General features: G+C 45.5%; 1 long non-coding RNA gene across 4 annotated transcripts; it reads right to left on the bottom strand.

Moving 5' to 3' along the window:
- Window positions 1-1,728: 1,728 nt before the first annotated feature.
- Window positions 1,729-20,437, bottom strand: LOC120839744. 4 transcript variants are annotated; one of them, XR_006078278.1, is made up of 7 exons: window positions 20,217-20,423; window positions 9,282-9,363; window positions 8,973-9,199; window positions 5,793-5,850; window positions 5,550-5,655; window positions 5,268-5,405; window positions 1,729-2,288 (listed from the first exon to the last, which is right to left on the bottom strand). It is a non-coding gene; the product is annotated as an uncharacterized LOC120839744 (long non-coding RNA). The 4 variants fall into 4 exon arrangements; XR_005715371.3 differs by lacking the exon at window positions 5,793-5,850 and having other exon boundaries at window positions 8,973-9,202; window positions 20,217-20,437; XR_005715370.3 differs by lacking the exon at window positions 5,793-5,850.
- Between the last annotated feature and the right edge of the window lie 569 nt (window positions 20,438-21,006).

Below are 21,006 nucleotides of genomic sequence, written 5' to 3'. Positions count from 1 at the left end.
AAAGGACGGTTCTCTATGGGGCTGACGGCGAGTGTAGCAGCGGAGGGGGACAGGGTTTGTTGACTTCCGCGTATCCCCCAGAGACGCCGTCATTTTAGTTCCCGTAGCCGCCACCGGCGGCTGCAGATCGGCAAATATTTCGTTTTTTGCCTTGCCATTACGCAGCAGAATAGCCGTTTTTTGGGGAAAGGTGGCGCGTTTTTGGTCACTTGGGCTTGTATGAACAATATAAAAAATGCAAACTGGCAATTCTTTCAACATTAAAACCGTTGCACTGTCCCTTTAATATACCTTCAATTGATTTATTTAAAAAAACCTTATCTGCTCACCTTTTGTCGTGATTGTCCTTTTGTTTATTTTTTGACCAGAGTGCTGTGTTTCGAGCTGTTGATGTTTATTCTCGGCTGTGTTTGCTCTCTTTTTGTACCCTTTTTTTTTCTTTTTTTTTTCATTTTTTGGTTGCCCCACCCCCTCTGTAATGCCTTTTGGCCCTGAGGGTATTGTAATAAATAAATAAATAAAAACAGATCTACCGATCGCGTGAAAGCTGCTGGCCGGCAAGGTTTCGGATCGAACCAGGTTTCAGTTCTATCAAATCACGATTTATCTAGCGGGAATGCGGTTCCAACTTCTAACGATGAAGTACTAAAACGAATCTTTTGCTCGTTTGTTTTCAACTGGCCGACGTCCGGATCCCGGGCCGCAGAGCTCCAGGCAATGCGACGCTTAACGACTCAACCTCACCTCGGCCGACTTGCTTAACGGCTTATGGTTGAAGAATAACAATCCAGTTGCAGGTGGTGCAGCACTTGGAATCCGATTCCAAGTTTTTTTTGCGCGCTTCCGACTGGGGATACATATGGAGAATAAAAAGAACAAAAGATTGCAAGGCCGATTAAGCTAAATGCGCTCCTTGCTGCCAATCGAGTCGATAAAAACCGAAACCAAGATAAAATTTTTAAAAATTGGCGCACGTTGTGATTTGGTGCATAATGGCGCAAGGTATTGGCTGTGGCACAGTTTCCGCAACATGGTGCAGAATGGCACAGACAAATGCGTCTGGCGCAAAATGGCACAAATGGCGCAGCCGTTCCACCCCCGTAGTATTAGGTCAAGGATGTTTCTCGAACGAGTCGGTCGATCAACTAGCTGCGTGAGGTTAAATATAAGACATATGTCTAGAAACTGCACAGAAAGGGTTGAGCCTTCGGTTGATAGATTCTGCCAGTTCATTAGAAAAAAATTGGAAGTGCCAAATAATTGCACATCAGCCCTAGGAAAACAACCTTATATATCAGCTAGGAAAGATCAGTATGGAATGTTAATGTACCTTTTTGTGGCCTATAACACACGCCTATTATAACCTTATTCGGTGGCGTACAAGCACATATGCAAGTAAATTCTAAGTCATGATTTGCTAAACAGATATCAAAAGAAGATATAGAAGAGAAAATATAGAATATATAAAAAGAAGAGACAGGGGTGGTGGTGTGCAATGAGCACACCACCACCCATGCCGAAAAACATTACAACATGAATTCTCAAAAAAAAGCTCATCATCTTCAAGATCAGGTTTCAACCAAGTTTCTGTTAGGATGACTATGACTGACGAACTGTCCTGTAATACGCTCTAAAACTCCTTACGTTTTGGCATGAAAGCTGCGAATGTTAGTGAAGAGGACAGAAATACTTTGATTTTTATCGCACACAGCAGTAGCTTGAGGGCATGGAGGCAATAGTTTATTTTTATTACAAGCATGTAGCTATGACACGTCAACTACAGTTTGAGACACCGGGTCAATGACGAAACGTTTGTAGCCAACATTAAGTTTGTTGAAACGAACCTTAAATTGTACATTCATACTTTTTCTGTACTCAAAAGGTTTGCTACGAGCAAGTCATACAAACGCAGAAGAATCCTTGCATAGGGAATAAGGGGCGTCTTTCAATTTGAAACCGGAGGCCAAAATGCTTTCTCCGTCTTAGAAATGGGCAAACTTAACGATGATCGGCCTAGTTTTCTCGGGCTGGAATTTCCCTAGTTGGTGCGATTTCTCCAGATTAGAGGGGCCAAGCTGTACACCTAACATATGCGCACAGAACTCGACAACTTCTTCTTCTGATTGCCCATATGCTTCAATGCAAGTATCCAAGAAGCGAAACTGCTGCATATGTGTATTTCGCCACCAGGGGGCCAGCGTCTTCCGGTGGACTTCCCGCGCACGCCGCGCCATTCCTTTTCTTCTTGTTCCATGCAACCGCCATGAGGTCTCAACATGTAACCTAACCTGTTAATAAACAATATGTGACTACGTGACAAGAACATTTTTCCCTCACCGACGCAACACGAAAAATAACAGATTAGACCTCCTAAGCCTATTTTCATTGTCATCATACTGTTTTTGAATATGCAGTGGTGGAACTGACAAGAGATGATTAGGAGCAGCTCTTGTAGCAGGGAACAACACATTTTGGAGCTGATTCCCACTTTTGGAGCAAACAATCGACAAGCTTTCACCTCAAAAAGTTTTATGCAATCTCTTTAGAAGGTAGCCTGTGGAAAAAACTGTAGTTGTTGGTGTTAGAAAACTATTTAAGGCACCATACCTACAGGGACCTGGCCACTACAGATATTTATTTATTTATTGAACAATTAGCGTCTTCGGTTTGTGTTTGACGCAAAAAATATGTTTGGCTACTTTGTAGGGTTTGTATCACGGTGAGGTAATTGTCGCAAGTTCGACAATGAACAGACACTTTTGTGTTGAGTGCCACGCTGCCCTCGCTCGTATTCAATCTACTGCTGTTCATAGAGCAGCTAAGCGAAGCCTTCAACTGATCACAATGAGTAGCGCTACCTATTCATTGCGATCGATGTGAGCACCGTTTGCACAAAAAACAACAACTCTTCGTTAGGATTGTGGAAATAATGGGTGTTAGGTTCGAAGCGAATTCGAACTAAATAGAGGTTTTGGCCGAATATTTTTTAATTGAATATTGATTAGTTGCTGCCTCTTTCTCCACGCTTTTCACTACTATTACACCATGCTTAAACAAAAATTCAGCTGTACTCGCAAAGCTTGTTCCCAAGCTTCTAATTGCCCGCTTATGAGCTCTGTTAAATTTAATCTAGCTATAGACCGACACGCTGTTTACAAACAAGCCCGCGTTTGCCCACAACAGGTGTGCTGAAACCGAATTCATGTGGAGTGATGCGTCTGTGCATGCGCAGTGCCGTCGACAGCGCCACCGCAGCTGCCTTACATCAGGGCCGCGTGTTGGTTTATATTTATAGAGTGGCTTCAGACAGTTTAATACCTACATTGGGATGGCAAGTAAATGACAGATTTGAATTAAAATGAAACCTATAAGAGAGCCCAGCCACACCTAATTGAGGGGATTTGTAAATATCCTTGCCGTATGCGAATATATGTTCTTCATACCTGAATTAAAACAAAAGAAGGATAAATAATGAACACAGGTTGCTAAAACATCGCTGCCTAACATATACACTTGCATAACCACAGTTAAATTTTGAAGATTTTACTGTGATGTAAATACAGTAAAACCTCGTTATAACAAAGTTGAAGGAGCGGTCGTAATCATTTCGTTATAACCATTAGTTTGTTATAGCCAATATCTATTTCTTCCCATTAGTAGTAAGCAAGGGGAATTATGATCGCTTTGTTATATCCATTAGTTTGTTATATCCCATTTTGTTATAACGAGGTTTTACTGTATCAACAATCACAATTTTTTTTCTTTTTATTACACCAGGCGCGCGCATGCGTTATACCACTTTTCAGGTGTGTTTTTCGCCTCCGTGAGCGGCTGAGCTGCGGCAAAGCGAGCCGGAAGATCGTGGTGTCAGCCCCGCAGGTATTGATTCTCCGCAGTGCATCAATTCTTGAGGAGAAGTGCACTCAAGGAGTTAACCCACCGCAATAATTAAAATATTCGCTCAGCCCCACTCTTTGCACATAGTACTGGAACATGGCATTCTTGGCAACGCAAAGAATGCCATGTGCCAGCCACTTTCAGTCTCCTTTTCAAGAACAGCCTTTGGAACAGCATGTAGCAGGTTATTCCTTCTGGCACAGTTTGGTGCAAATGGAGCGGCAGTTCCACCACTGAATATGCATTCATGCATTTGCTAACACGTACCCAGCCGAAATGTTTATCAGCGCATAGTAACTTCCTGTCACCGGTAGGTCAAGTTGGTAACTATTCCAAACATCTGGAATCAGTTGACGGACATTTTCACCCCAGGGTTCTATCGAATCAATAAGGGCTCTCAACATTACATAGTTAATTTAAGCACTGAAAATATTGCATTTTCTTTTTAGGGGGGACTGGGGGGGGGGGGGGGGGTTTGAGGACACGTGCAAAGTAAAAAAACATTTTTTTGTAAACAGACCAGATGGAAAAAGAATGTTATAAAATAAAATTAGAACGAAGAAAAAAAAAATTTTAGAGCTATATTTACGTCACAAAATGAAATTGTAGTTGCGCCCGTGGGAGCCGCCGCAAGTCTTTGGTAGACCTGTGCGCCGTCTCAAAGTCAACTCAAAGTCACGCCGCCGCTGCACGCTGAGCGTGGTGCGCCGCCGTCAACTCATTTCTCCACACCGCCACAGCCGCACAAGTTTGTCTACTCCGCGGCACTGCCGCCGTCATCTGACCGGCACACAGGTCTCTACCGTCTGCTTCCACTTTTTCAGGAGCTTTCTTTGGGTTCCAAAAGTTACCTATTAATCTTTGTGTTTTGTTGCACTTGAAATAAAATGAATAACTAACTTTTAGAGACCATAGGAAGCTTCCGATAGAGCGGAAGCACCACGTGACGAATAGCGACCAGTCACGTGACAACTAGCAGCCACTTTTCCGCAGCGCCCGCCGGCACCAACTACAAATTCGTATAGCGCCGTGAATATAGCTTTTAAAATTTTTATTTTTCGTTGTAAATTCGTTTTATGACTTCCTTTTCCCAACCAGGCTGTTTAAAAAAACTTTATTTGTCCTTTGCATGTGTCCTTTAAGAAGTGCTCGAGCTTCCTTAGGCTTCCTTAGGCTTCCTTGCTGGAAATCCTTTGTATTCCTGTTACTAACAAGTGCACCAAGTGAGACACTTCGGCCATTATTGAACACTTTGAATAAACAAATATAAATAGTTGGAAGATGTTACAAAGCAGTGTACATTGATAAAAATTCCTTCTTTCTGCATGTCAAGTTCTCTTGTGGCGTAATCTAAGATTACTACAACATACCAGTTAAGGAAAGTTGGTCTTGAAACGCGGACACCACACGCGAGCCACAGCGAGCCAGAATGGGGAGCAGCGCCACGCTTGAGAAGCCCATCGAGGCACAGACGTTGTTCGGTCTAGCCACAGTTTACAAAATGGCCGCTGCAACAAGAACGGCAGGACTGCGACTCTGTCTCGCTCCTAACATTTCTGCAAAGCGGACACCTATGGCAGTTTTTCAACTGAGATGTTCAAGTAACGATGGTGTAACCCGTGCCAAAAATGAAATGGAGCATAGAGACCCACTTTATTCGGCTGGCGGATGGAGATTCTGCACACCGACGAGCTGGAGCACTAGCGAAGTCAGTGCGGACGACTGGTGTGCACTTGCTGCTGCTTGTCCCTCTACAGCCTGCAGGAAAAGGGGAGGGCATTATGCACAAAATACAAACTGTTACACAACACATTAGTAAAGTTAAAAGCACGCCAGAGGTTTTCAGACGCGTTGCAAGCAATACTATAGGAAACTTTTGCCAAACAACTTTTCACCTTGGTAAGCTCTGTGCAGTCATGTTGCTGAGCTGAGTTACTGGCATTTTAGGTGCTCCTAAAGCGCAGAAGAAAAGAGAATGGCTGCATTAACGAAAGAAGTCGAGAAGTCTGATCAAAGGCGTATGTAGGGCGAGTAAATCCACCCTTACTCGGTTCTTTTTCCACTTTGGAGCCGCCTTGGTGGCGTCCTTGCCTGCGCTTGCGAATGATGCATTTTAGCTACACTGACGGCAGAGTTGCCGCGTGACAGGTCCTTCAGTAACGAGGCCAGTTCCCTATAATTACACGAACACACGCTGGTGGCGGAATATTATTTATTTGTTTCTTTAGTTGCTTAGAATTACCCTCAGGGCCCCGAAGGGCATTACAGAGGGGAGTGCATGGTTAGTACAGTTCTGATTTTAGCGTTATCGGTGATGGTGACAATGTCATCTGGAAGGCCATTCCAGTCCACAATAGCTTCTAGTAGGAGGGAATGTTGAAATGGTCTTGGGAAGGACAATCTTGCACGAATAATCGAATCTTGCAGAGATACAGCTGGGCTGGCTCAGGAGAGACTGTCGTAATGGTTCCGAATAGTACATTTTATGGAAAGGCAAAGACGGGAAATTCTGCGACGAACGGAAAGATCAGGAAGGGCTAATTGACATTTCATTGCAGTGATACAAGAAAAGCGAGACTAATTAGAAATAATAAATCGAGCAGCACGATTCTGGACAGATTCGACTTGCGTTAGTTAAAAAAAGACTGATGTGGGTACCAAATAGCTGAAGCATACTCTAGTTTAGGGCGAACAAGCGTGGCGTAAAGGAAATGTTTAAGGATAGAAAAGGCATAGTTGAAATTGCGACAAACATAACCGAGTGAGCGGTTTGAGGATGATATTGTCTCGTCGACATGAACATTCCTGGATATATTAGTGGTTAAACGAACGCCAAGATACTTTTACTCTGTAGCAGTCTGAATGGTAGTGCCATTGAGAGTTAACGAGTTTAAGGGCTGGAAGCAAGAATGTGTAAAGCAAAGGTGTGTGCATTTGCTAATGTTGAGACACATCTGCCATGTGTGACACATGCTTCAAGAGCTTTTTTATATAACTTGCGAGTCAAATAAAATGAAATTTACATGGCTTATTTGGCATTACAATCTGACTACAAATATGTACTTTGTTTTGACAAACCCAATTAGATTTATTAATATTAAAAATTTAATTTGCAATGATTTGCAATGCAACACAAATTAAAATACTGAGCTAAGAAAATAAACATAGATCAGTGAGCTGAGACATATGTGCAATCCAATAAGGTATAAATGAAAGCTCTAGGATGATTTATAAACTACTTATGGCACTTGAACTTTCCAGTTTCAAAATCATTTTTTGCCGGATGCCTAAAAGGCACCTACAAAAAGCCTCACAGCCTATTTAATACATTTGTACCCCTTTTTGCATATGTCACACATACAGCTAGCAGAGAAAGAAAAAGATATGCAAATGAGATATGCGCAAGTGGAGATATGGTTCCATAAAATAGCAAAGGGTGTAAATAGTTCACTTTGAAATAATATGTAAAAAAATCCACAGACCCATTTTACTTTGTTTCCAAGACAATACCTTAAGATAAGAGAGACTTATTTAACGAAAATCCTTCAGGACAAGATGATAAGTGCTTGCCAAACTTCAAAAAACACATTTTTAAAAATGTGTTTTCTTAGTAAAATTCTGCTTCAAAGAGCAGTGCCTCCCTTTAAATGCCATTCTGGAGTGCAACATGGTCATATGGGGTTTCTATTAGTCTATAAACAGCAGAGTCATCAGTGAAAAGACGAACAGAGGACGAGATGTGAAGAGGGAGATCATTAATGTAGATTAAAAAGAGTAAAGGCCCAAGTACAATTTCCTGTGGAACACCGGATGTGCTGTTAGTGAAAACGAATTGAGAGCGATGAATAAGGAATGACTCAATCCACTTAGGAACATGAGGATCTAGTTTTAGTAAAGAAAGTTTAAGAAGAAGGCGATTGTCCGGGACTTTAGCAAAAACTTTGGCGAAATCTAGCAAAACAGCGTCAGTAGGAAAGCTGGTGTCAAGGTTTTTAAACAAATCGTTAGTTAGAATAAGTAGTTGGGTCCCAATAGAAAGGCGTTTCCAGAGGCCATGCTGCACATTGGTGAAGAAATTGCAGGAATCCAGGAAGTTAATCAGGTGCCTGTAAATGACATGCTCGAGGATCTTGTAGAGGCAGGTGAGTGATATTGGCCGATAATTTACTGGAGATGTCCGACTGCCGGATTTGTGGATCGGAATGACCTTACCAATTTTCCGGTCAGAGGGTAACACCCCTGTGTCCACGAACTGCTCAAATATCTCTGAGGTAAAGACCGGATGAAAATTTAGTGTTAGTGAGAACCTTCGTAATGATTTCCTCTATGCCACACGATGGAGATATTTTGAGGGTTTCTATACCGCTGAAAACACCCTGAATGTTTATAACAATTGAATCCATTGGAAAATCATTCTCTATAACAGGAGGAATTCCAGTAATGGGTGTAGAAATAGTGAAAGCATCAGAAAACGCACTATTTAAATATTCACACATTCACTATTAAATATGTTATTACAAGAGCTATTCACTAGATTAATTTCAGAGTACAAATCTCCAAAATTTGCGAGGGTTGTTTATTAACATATTAGGTAGAGTTTGCAGAAAGAATGTGTGCTTAGAGTTATCAAAAAGAATAAGTGCTAACACCCATTTAACATAGTTTTTTATTTGGAAGAGCAAGTGGCATGCTTAGGCCAAGTATTTCCTTTTTTAGCGCTCCTGAAACATCTTTTCTATTTATGAGATAAACGATGAAGTGGATTATTGAACCACGGTTTAGACGTAGTAGCTCGGATTGTTGAGCACAGTATGTAATTTTCAATAAGTTGAAAAACTTTTGCCTCAAGGCTTGCCAATTTTCATTAGCATTATGGCAATGGAAGGTTTCATTGAAATAAACAAAATAAAGCCTTCGCTGTTGGACACTTCAAATACACATACAAATCATTTCTGTTTTCAGTTTGAGTCTAAGAACACCGCCTTCTAACTTAACTGGCTAAAGTAGGGTTGACCAAAGTCAGCCTAACAGCAGTAATTGGGAGTGCACTACACTACAGTTCTCTTAACACCTACGCTTGCAAGTCGACGGAGTGCATCGACTGCCTCTCTCTGCACGAGCAGCATTTCCTGCTGAACTGCCAGCTGCTGCTGCTGGGTGGCCAGCAAACCCTGCTGTGTGGCCAGCAGTTCTCGCTGGACAGCCAGCTGGTCCTGCCGAATGGACAGCAGATCCCGTGCCGTATCGGCTCCAGACCTGGCCCTAGTTCTCCGGACTGGCATGGCACCTGGTGGATGCTGCACTGCTAACGACATGAAACATATTTGTAATAGCGTGCACAATGCAATAAATAATCGCAGCTTTCCCATCCTTTTCGTTCGTACCATTTGGTGGTAGGGGGCATGCTACTTGTACAGGAGGTTCCTCCTCTCCTCCCTTTGCCATGTCGCCTTCAGCCACAGACCCCTGCATAATATAATTCAACTATGTAACACGGCACAACGCTATACAGCCCTTCTAGTTATACCTGTGTCTAATAGCGTGCACCCTAAACTCAATATTTTTTTTTTCGAATGTCACGCATATATTGTTTCATGAGTGGGTCTATAAATGTGCTGCAGCCCCGATATTTAAGCTTTCGTGGAAAACACCACGAGGGATACATTCGCACCACATCGTTTTGTACATTAGTGTTCAATAAGGTAAAACGCAGCATGGTGTCTGCTCACGATCCAAGAGATTCACGGTACTTATCGAAGCTGCTGCTGCAGCCGCGAAGTCCCGCAGCGACGCGTCCACTGTCGGGGGCGCACGCCCGCCCCCCTCAAGAAAAATCCGTCCCCACGAAAAATAATATTTTTTCTTGCTCCACGTTTAGGGGCGGCCTATCACTCGCGCCCCCACCGGCATACCTACCAACCTGTGGACTTTCAAATTCGTAAAACTCCCGCAACTGCGGGGGAGCGGGGGGGGGGGGGGGGGGGGGGTTCGCATGGTGGCAAGGCTTAATGTCAGCCTTGTCACCGTGCAAAACACTTACATTACACGTGCACGTGCTACAGAATCCAAACTTCTCTCCTTTTTGGACGGCACAAAGCACTGGAATTCCAACGTGTAGGACTTCAAGAACACCTGAAAGTACCTCTTTTAAGGTTTGGAGTTTGGCATTGCGCCGCGAAGCCACCGCGACCAGGGGAATGCTACGATTACACGTGTAACAAACACAGACGCTGCACTTCTCGCCTTGAAACTGGCCAAAACAGAGTGGCCCAACCACGTTTGAACATGCCGAACCAACGTGCGCCACCAAAGGCTTTGGGCTTTGGATTGGTTTTGGAATTGTGGCCATTGGATAGAGGGATAGTAAAAACCACAATGCTGCCGTGGACGGTGTAGTGTTATCGCTCCTGCGGTAGAACCTAAGACGCGCGTGACTATCAGTTATCGCGCTCTACTGTCTGCTTCGAGATGACTCGTCGTAAGAGTGCTGCGCACGGTTGTTGTCATGTGACCTGATATGTGTGTATATATGTGGGTGTGGCAATAAACGGGGCATTTCTTGGTCTGGGCCCCAAGTTGGAAGTCTTGCCTTCATCCCGGAGCAAACGCGATTAACGGCACCTATCGCCCTCTTGTGGCGGTGCGAGGTACCGCCAGCAACGGTTTTACGAAAAAATGTAAAAAAAAATAGAAATAAAAAAAGTATATTTTTTTCATGAAATTTGAAGCAAGATTCGTAAAATCATAAAATTAGTCCCAATTCATACATTTTACAAAAATTCGGAAGAGTTGGCAGGTATGCACCGGTCTTCTGTACAAGACACGAGACTCTCAGGTCGCAAGCCCACGTCTGGTATGCACGCAAGTTCCAGAAAGTCATTCTTTATGGCCGAACCTAGGGCGTTTAACTCTCAAACTATTACGCCCCATAGTGTATTTCGCTCCTCCTTGGTAACAAAGCTCTCTGTAGCAGTCCCGGGAGTACCTGACTTTCACCGAGAAATCCAGGAGAAGCGCAAACTGTCGTGCCGAGACGTAGCGACCTAGCTTGCGCTTCTCAGCATTGTCGGCCACAACTGTCTTTGCAACGTAAAGGGCTGTAGTTAACGTTGATTGTATTCATTATTTCAGTACATTAAGTACTAATTCATGCAATCAGATATCAGGAATATACTTTTCTAATTTTGTCTCATGCTATTCATTTTGCCAACTTAAAAATAATATTTTTACTGTTATACTCACCGCGGTGTTTTGAGATTCTTAGTGGGGACACTTTGAGGGAAAAATCCCGATGGAGTTTCAACTCAGTCCTGTGTGTTGACCGACGTCACGATGGAGTTGGCTCGCCGGTGGAGTTTGCCAAAGATGGAGATTAAGCTGCTCCCATTGGCAATCCCACGAAGGAGATTTTCCACCGCTTCTTCCAGCTTAGACAGACGGGCGATGAGGTCAGAGGGGATGCAGCTACCGAAGAAGCTGCATCGCAGAGGCTAGCCTCATCACGTCATGCCATGGCCCTGCTCTTTTTAGCATGTTATTTATTATAACGCGCCAGAAAGCCAGCGACATCGGTACCTGGGCTAGTTGGTGCCACTGATCTCTGTTGTAGTAAGCTGGATCATGGATCGAGGCTCGTCTTAATAGGGAGGAGTGGCGCCACCGGCGCCCATCACTTGGCATTGGCTAATGCATGGGACTCTATGGGAAAGACGAAGAAAAGTGACGTTCCCCCGCTCGTAAACTGTTGTCGTCACTGAATCTTTTGGCTGCTGTCGGGAAGCCTGTCAAATAGCTAGTGCACAAACATTAAAACTGACAACCCTCGCGGTTGTTATATAGAAATGTTTTGTTGTCGAGAGTGACTCTACTGAGCAAAAAATGTAGAGCAGCTCACTGAGACGAGAGTTCCCTAGAGGTACCTCGGAGTCGGTGGCGGTTTCAATGAGTCGGGTTTAGCAGGTGACAAGCTTGAAGGCTCTGCTATGATTTCGCTCACTCCCGGAAAGACGCTGCCAATATGGAACTTTGTTGACATTCAGCAACTTCTGGGCTCCCCCACGACGGCATTATTGACAGCAAGTTTATTTGTTCACTCCACCACAAGAGCAAGCTTGCCAGATCAGTCATGGGTGCTATAGCACAATATTTTAATGGGCATTAGAATGCTTGACAAATCCCAATTCAATCTCCAAACACACAATAAAATTATTGCAGCACATCGTAAAATACATGCCTTCGAACACTGTGTAGAAGCTTTAATTTCCTTCTTTTGTGTGTTTCTCCCATAGACTTGCGTGTATACACGACTTGCATTGACGTCACATCAGCCACCATTGCTGCGGACCATGCTCCAGTGCCCGTACCTTCCGGAGCTCACATTTAGCACCAATGAATTTCTTCCTCTCGGAGAACCTTGCGGAGAAGAACAGATTCGATGCTGCCAAAATGTATGTTCCAGAGGATACGGGCACAGGAATGGTATGGAGCCATATGACGTCCCGTGCAAGGCACGTATCGCTTGGTGCCAAGCAATGGCTGCCGGTGGCGCCACCGACAGACTCCCGATTTGAATCCAGCCTACTACAATAGAGACCAGTGGTTGGTCCACGCTTTCAAGAAAATTGGTCTATGCGTAGGTTTACTCAGCTGCACAAATTTATGTAGAACTATGGCAGCAGTTGAAGAAACGTTTAGGGTTCCTGCCACATGACAATGTTGGATGCGCAAGAAGCAAATGCCCGTGGCTCAGAGTCCGGTAGAGGCAAATGTGCAGCCCTCCCCGTCGCAAACTCCGAGTCGGAGTTGCGGAATTGCACACAACTGTTTTTAACACTTCGCCGAGTCGCGCGAGCGAGTTGCGTGAACTGCTCGTGCCGCAGAGCACGTGAGCTCAGCAGCTGTCCAGAGTGATGAACGAAGATTGTGGAATCAGGGCTGCCGAAGCGGCATCTACAGCCGTTACGATCAGACAGGAGCACGTCGCTTTGAAGCAAGCAAGCCAGCAGATAAGAAAGGACGCGGTTGCACACTGCACAGCTCTGACGTCACCCGTGATCAAGTTTTCGTGACATCGACCTCCAGACCAAGCGGGCAGAGCTATACGTAGAAACCATGGTGTAATACGCCACGTCCTGTCCAGTTCTCCCTTCTTTTTCGTCTCTGTTGTTTTGGCGTATTACATCCATAGGTCGGCATTTTAGAGCCCCTTCATTCACCATCACATCACAAACAAAATCACGTCTCCAAATTCATTCGCATTCACGTCACAAGGTACTCCGACCTCCCAAAGTCACGGCCCTTCACATCCCGGCGTTCAACTGCGCCAAAACTTCATCCCCTTCACATCACGGTTTTCGAACTCCGCCGAGAATTCATCCCCTTCACATCACGGCGTTCAACCGCGCCAAGAATTCATCCCCATCACATCAACGCCGCCTCCGAATTCACGGAGTCATTCACCATCACAACGAATTCATCGGAATTCACCATCGTGAAATCATCGGAATTCACCATCACATCATGAATTCATCCGAATTCACCATCACTTCACGAATTCATCCGAACTCACAATCACATCATGAATTCATCTGAATTCACCATCACGTCACGAAGTTATTCACCATCACGGTCAACACGAATCCACCATCACATCATGAACTCCGCATAATTCACGAAGTCATTCAGGTTCATTCTGACTAAATTCGACTTCACGGCTGGTAGCCTTCACGAGTTCGCAGTTCTTGCGGAATAGGACTGTGGCGCCTTTTTGTGTCAGCTACGTGAAACCAGGACCCGACTCCGCCGGGGAAGCAGGGTATTTCGACTGCGCGAAACGCAAAGCACATTGATAGAGCGCCAACCCAGCCGATGCCGCGCTGCGGTCGTGTCACGTGAATGTGCTCCGTGCGCCGCTGCGCGGAACCGGCAGGTCACGTGATATGGTCTCGGCGCCGGATTAGGTGCGCTGCTCGTGACGTCGGCTTCGTCCCTTTTGAAACGATATTTAGCTGCGCTGCACAGACGAAGCGGCGCCTGCTGCTACTAGTGCCCGCGGACAAGCGCGGCTGCGCCACGCACGACCCACAAGCGAAGCGGCACAGCGAGAGCCTTTAGGGATTCCGGACCACATGCCCCGAGACACGGAAGGACAAGGTCGGCAAGGAGCTCAATTGATTCACAAGGAACTGCTCAGAACAACGGCAAAATTAAATGTCAATTGCCAAAGAAAACAACTAGCCCCCCCTGCCCCCCTCCCCTTCATTGCTGCCACCGCACTTCCCTTATAATCAGCTGTTACTACGGAAGTGCTCGACAAAGGGCCACCGCGCTGAGGCACGCACGGGTACGCAGCGAGGCTGATGCCCAAACCGCTAAAGTCAAATGGGTTCCTGCGGTTTGTGGTGAAGGATGAAAACAACCAGCAAGCAAGTATCTGCGTAACATGTTTTCCGCCTATTCTGAATTCATAACCGTATTCACTATCACGTCGAGAATTAAGCTCACTGTATTACTTCCCATCACGAACGTATCAAGTTCACGAGCCACGCACATCACAAATTCATCGTGTTCACGAGCCATTCACCATCACGTCACGAATTCATTGAGTCATTTAGTTCACGAAGTCCTTCACAATCGCAGCACATCATGAGTTGATTCAAATTCACAAAGTCATTCACCATCACATCATGAATTCATTCAAATTCACGAAGTCATTCACCATCACCATCACGACTTCACAACTTCATTCACCATCACTTCACAAATTCATTCAAATGCACGAAGTCATTTACCATCACATCACGAATTCATTCAAATTCACAGTCATTCACCATCATATCATGATATTTTTCAAATTCAAGAATTCATTCAGAGCCATTCAGATTCACGCCGAGAATGTGAATGAAGGTGAATGAGCGAGTTCATGAATGAATTTGCCGAGGTATGATTACATCATGATGCACAACCAACTAGCCTAACTAGCCATCCTTATACACCTTTCCAAAAAACACTCAACCCCAGGGGCAACAAACTGTTTTCGAGCCCAGTCACTGAGTTTGAGGCTAGACTCTCACCGGCGTCCCTCCTAACCCTAACCGAGTGGACTGTGATGTCAATTGAGGAGTTTCAGCGAATATAGGGGGCGCTCCGATAGATCCAACATGGCGGACAAGAGGGGGATAGATTTGCGACGCCCGTAGACCGGTAGCGTATAAATAGAACAAAGCGTGTCGTTCTCTGTTTGTTGCCGTGTGCGAGACGATCATCATTTCAACCAAGACCTACCGTGATTCTACAGATGAAGTGTTCAAGCCAGTCGAAGGCAAGAAATCTTGCCATAGTCAAGATATATGTGCAAGTGTTCGACGTGAGCTCTCACGCTGGTGCAGCTGTCATCAAGTTGAACCGAATGTACGCGGGTCCAAAGAAAGGTACAGGTCAACAATGTTCGCGCGTTCAAACTATGACGCGTACTTTATCTCAAACTAAACTTATCGGTCTGCGGCTACGAACATTTTTGTTGACGTGGCTTAGATGATGTAACCATTCAGGCCTCGCATTAGAAGGTGTTGCGAACTTTTCGGTTGTTCTAGTTAATTGTGCTAAAAAGCGGTTGGATGGAAAGTATGACAACTACAGCATACAAGGGACGATTGAGGTCTTTATCCTGCGTTCTATGTATCGAAACATCGGTATCCTTGGTGTTATATTGCGATCAGCTGGTCGCCGATCGTCCTGTTTTTACGCATAATGTAAACAAGCCCCGGAAGCGCCAATCTCATTTCCATGTGCTTGTGCACCCCTACAAGCCTCATTTCGGCTCTTGTGGAAAACTTTATTGTAATAGCAATAGTCTCATCGGTCATTCGAGTTGTATGTGCCACGGTGATATCTGCTGTGTGTGATCTGCTGACAAACAAGTCTGTATTAAATGCGAGGAGGAGAACGAAGGTAAAGCTTTTTTAACTGTTTTCTTTTTACAGAACAGGGCAAAGCTTCTAAAACAAGAGCAACCTTAGCTGATATTTGAGTGTGCTCAAGAAGGAATTGCAAAAGGTGCTTATGCCAAGTGGTAGATGTATGCAGTTGATTTTCTGTTTGCTTCTGCATTGTAAATTGGAAGATATGTATCAGCAGAAGACATGTGTCCTTTTCAAAATGTCTTTTATTAGAGCAAATAGGTTTTCATACACAACCGAAGAGTTCGAAACACCATTTAATTTGAGGCCTGAATGGTTACATGATCTAAGCAACGTCAACGAAAATGTTTGTAGCCACAGACCGATAAATTTAGGTTTAGATAAGTATGCGTCATAGTTTCAGCCTCAAACACTCAACATTGTTATGTACCTTTCTTGATGACAACTGCACCAACGTGAGAGAGCCCACGTCGTCGAACACTTGCACACATATCTTGACTATGGTATGGCAAGATTTCTTGCTTGAAGTGAAGATCATCTCGCTACGACTAGCTACGACCACCCACCGCAGCGATGCAGGCACCGAAGGGGCGCAACGCAGTCAGTCGCCGTCACCGGACGCTGCTCGTTTGGCATTCACGGCTTTCCGCCCAGGTGCTTCGTTTGTACTTGGCACCGAGTGTTATTTTCTGTGCTTGTGTGTGTGCCGAGTGGCTAGATATGGGCCTCAAGAGCAGTTCTTCAGGCTCAATAGCGTTTGCCGAAGAACTTCTGAAGAAAATGCCACCCAGGAAAAAAAGCACAAAGACGCAACGCACCAGCTTGGCGGACTATGCACTGGGCGCGGAAATCGGGCCCTGCGAATTATACACCAAATGCAAACTATCTAAACAAAACAAAAACATTTTTAGGCTCAAATTGGCTTCTGCGGACTATACGCCTGGACACTGGTGCCCGTTATTATGCATTGTATATTCACTGCTGTTTGTTGTGGCTTGAGAGTGCCTTCCTGTAATGATGCAGAGGGGTCCACTGAACCTTGAAATAAAGATATTTAAGCACATCTAGTTGCAACGTCCCTTTAATTTGCCAACAGCACGCCAATGGTCACGATCAAAACTCACCGAGTCAATGGGCAGTTTTCCACAATATTTATTGCCATGTAATCACCAATTTGGTCCATTAAAAGTCTTGAGCCTGTAGCACATCCATTCTGGATCTGCAAAGCTCATGCTGTAGACGTGCGTCATCACATGAGCATGTTTCTTATCAATCTTAAACGTAAAACGCTAGTTATGCAACAACATTCCCATATCACATTTTTAGCAAATTGAATGGTCCCACCTGTCATACTGTTAGCTTTGGAAGTAAACCAATTCACAATACCACCAGTAGAATACATCGTGCCAAGCATTAGTGCCGCATGTGGCACAAAAAATGTCCTAACTAGGGAAGCAAACTTCATCGATCGTTTTGATTAAAGCACTCAAGTACGGGCGAAATCATCAATCAAAGAAGGTCACTCGAAAGGGAAGTTTGCTCGCTGAACGAATATGACTTTTTATTGGGCGTTCCGCAATGTAGGCCGAAGACATTCACTCGGTGATTGGTACAGAAGCATTTTCAATCGGTCGTGCGAGCACAAAAACAACAACAAAAACAAAGGTGGATTAGAAACGCGATAGATTCGCCTTTGCACGGAGTACTTACACTCAAAATCGTGTCAACATAAATCGACTATGGCCCACCTTGCTAGCAGCAATCTTAAAATTTATCCGTGTAGTCGTCGCACCCGTGCACCAACCGAAAGCGCTGCTGCAAGCCCCTCCGCCGTCAACTTTGAGTCGCTGTCGAGTCTGAAGAACTCTGCTCTATGAGGTCCACATCCAGCCACTGAGCACATACAGAAGCACAGGGAATAATACTCGGTTCCAAGTGTAAGCGAAGAACCCGGGACGGAAAGTCCTGAATGCCAAACGACCTGCGTCGGGCGACGGCGACTGACTGCGTAGTACACAGGTTGCGCTCCTTCGACGCCTGCATCGCTGCGGCGGGTGGTCGTAGCTCGTCGTAGCAGTTCGTGTCATCTCTGTTGCCCGTACCGGAACACTAGAGCCGCGTAATATTCTTGCTGCCGAAGTTTATGAGCCTACGTTCGCGGCCAACGCATTTACACAAAGCCAACGCCCAGCGAACCTATCCCCCTCGTTCTCTTTCGGCGACCGGCCGCCAGGGCGGTGACACCGTCGCTGAAACTCCTCAATAGGCGCAGTTTCAAACACTGCTGGCGGATAAATTATCGTCTTTTCCCGCTATATTTTGTGTTTCATGCTACATGTACTTTCCCGAGGACATTGAGAAAGCATTGTGCCACATTTAAAAAAAAAAAAAAAAAAACTAAACTATTTTTGTTAAGTATGCGCGCGACAGACCGAGTGCAATTGGAATGTACAGTTCTAGTTGTTTGTGTTTATTTCTTACGATAAGCTTTGACAGCGCCGCAGGATTCGCCGCATGTGAAACGACAAAGCGCTTTGCTGTCAAAAATAAATTGCAACAGAAGAGGGCCGAAAGGCATGCATTTTTCACGCTCACGAATAATGTGTTTACCGATGAACAGGACACGGACATACAATTGAGGAAGTGTTAACATTCGAACAATATATCGTACGTACCACACGATGCAGCGTTATCCGAAAGAATTTATTTCAGAAAGATCTCAAATAACACAGTCACGATCGACGACAGTCACATCTTGACGATCGGACGGAATCCGAGATGACTTCGTCTTGGGGCACGTTTTGGGAAGAGCTACCTTTTCTCACAACCGCACCAAAGCAAAGAAACAAACGCGACTGACCCGTTTCTCACCCCAACCCGCACAGCTATATTTGGAGACGACTGAGGATTCTACGCGGATTATTTCTGGGAGGGGGAAGAACAATGTTTGCAAAATCGCGTCCAGGGTCGTTCGACGTCCTTTACCTCCTTCCTTTCCCGTGAATGTCGAGCAGAAAAGCTTGAAAGGCAGGTACTTACCAGCCTTATTTCTCACAGTGGAAGATAACACAAAAAGGGTATGCAGCACGCATAAAAAAAATTAAGAGGAAACTTTCAAGAGGGGCGAGAAAACATTGAATGCAAAACCACAAAAACTTAGGTAGAGAACCGCGCCGAGCGGGTCTTCACGGTCCCAGAGGGTGGCAGAAAATTTCTAGCTGATAGAGGGCGCGAGAGTCGCACCAGCCGCATCAGCATCGGCGGTGGCCTAGGAGCGTTTTTTGGAAAGGTGTATACATAGAAAGAGTTTGGCCATTCATTGGAAAGTATAGGAAGCAAATAAAGAGGCGCCATTGGCCGAAAGCGGGCTGGGCGTGTCCCAGGGCGTCTTCACAGATTTGAATGTGGCCAGCCAGAAGCCGCAAATAATACCCTGGCAGTGGTCGCGAGAAACAAAATTAATAAGTGCGTCGGACTAACCCTTGGCGAATGAAAACATGATGCATGTGATTGTACTATCACGGTCATACAAAATCAATATCTAGGAGAATGATCGACATGATCCGTACGCCAGGCGTCTGAGCCACGTCCGAGCAAAACGGAGTTCGAGCGGGACATTCGATTCTGACAACTTTTTTCACGATCATAATCGAAGCATCACGTAGACTATATTTTCAGCCATAAAGAGTTACTCTATTCAACTCTTTGGCACTGATTAAACTTTTTCGCGCTACCACTCCTAGGCGATTATTCGCGGCTTCAAGTTGGCGTGTCAAGCCTTCTATCTGCGTCTCGTACACGCCCTGGCTCCACCCGCTCCTCCCATTGATCAAAGTCTCGACGACAGCGCTACCAAGATCGCACGAACGGAAGGGGCCGGCACTCCGAAGCGCGGCTGCTCGTGGCTTCGTTTGGCCTATGCTTCGCACGAAACCGGGTGCGAATGAAACGCAAGACATTCTTGTCGCGGCAAGTGCGTGGTTTGAGTGCTGCGGAAGCCACGCTAACGTCGATTGTTCGGTAGATCAGCGCCTTTTCGCGGCGTGAAACAGCGGGTCAGCGAGGCTAGCGTGTGCCTTCTGCCACACGCGAGTAGACCCACTGACCTGCTGTTTCACGCCGCGATAAAGCGCTGATCCACGGGACAATCGACGTTCGCGCGACATTGTTGGAAAATCTGGAGGCTGTACCACAAAACAGCTGACGCAGAGTTTAAAACCTGTGGTAAGGGAGCACTATAGTGGAAGTCGCCCTTGTGCAAGATGAAACGAAATACAGCGGCTAGTTACGGCATACAGCACACGCTGTCAGGATGTCACGACAAAGAACTTCGGCCCAATGGCTGGGGGAGCCAGTTTTTCGGTGCAGCAACAAAAGCAAACCGAGCGCGGGTGGGCCTACCTTGCGATGTGAAAGTGTCGCCCTTCGGCCAGTCTTGTCTCGGAGTCGGGGTGTGTCGTAAAGCTGGTGTCTACGACGTGGAACTAGAAGGCCTATGAACTGTGCGAGTAGAACGTCGCACGACTAGGCAGGAACAATACAAATTAACTGCGACCGCGAAGTGCGAACCATGGTGCGAAGCGTCGATTGCCGCGGGCACGGCGAAAGACAGCTACGACACTGGATTGGATTGAAAGCAGTAAGTCTGATGTTTCACAACAAACCGTTGCTAGGGGTGTTGCTAAGGGCGAATACGCCATCGTTCAAAAATTCGACGTAGAATGTAGACGTCTAAAAAGAATACACTACTTTTATAAAATTCCAGCATGCAGCACTCGGCATTTTGCACCCATGGGACTAGTTAGCCAGGGAGGACTGTGGCATGGTTTCGGTTTCGATCGACACGTTGACAAGAGATCATACGCAGAGCAGGCCGTCTACATCACCATGACTCTTGTGACTTGGCAGCGGGTCAGGTATTGGTCAGGTGCCCCAACCGAGGGGCTGGCTAGCATCCTGACAGGAGCTGCGAGAGTTTCACAGAACAGCGTTCCTGCAATTATTAAAATACACAAATGTTCCGTGCGTGCTTGACCCAACATATATGAGAAACCTCGGAGAGCTGTGAGTATTCAAATATCTATCCCCTAATGCCATGCACAAATGGCTTGCATGAACCATGTGCAAAACTTTCATTTTGTTTCTTGAGTTCTTAATGGTTGAAATGAAAATGCAAATTGTGATTTTGATC

This window comes from Ixodes scapularis, unplaced genomic scaffold (genome assembly GCF_016920785.2).
Source record: "Ixodes scapularis isolate PalLabHiFi unplaced genomic scaffold, ASM1692078v2 PGA_scaffold4__175_contigs__length_147842914, whole genome shotgun sequence".
Lineage (NCBI taxonomy): Eukaryota > Metazoa > Arthropoda > Arachnida > Ixodida > Ixodidae > Ixodes > Ixodes scapularis.
This window is presented reverse-complemented; position numbering and strand designations above follow the sequence as displayed.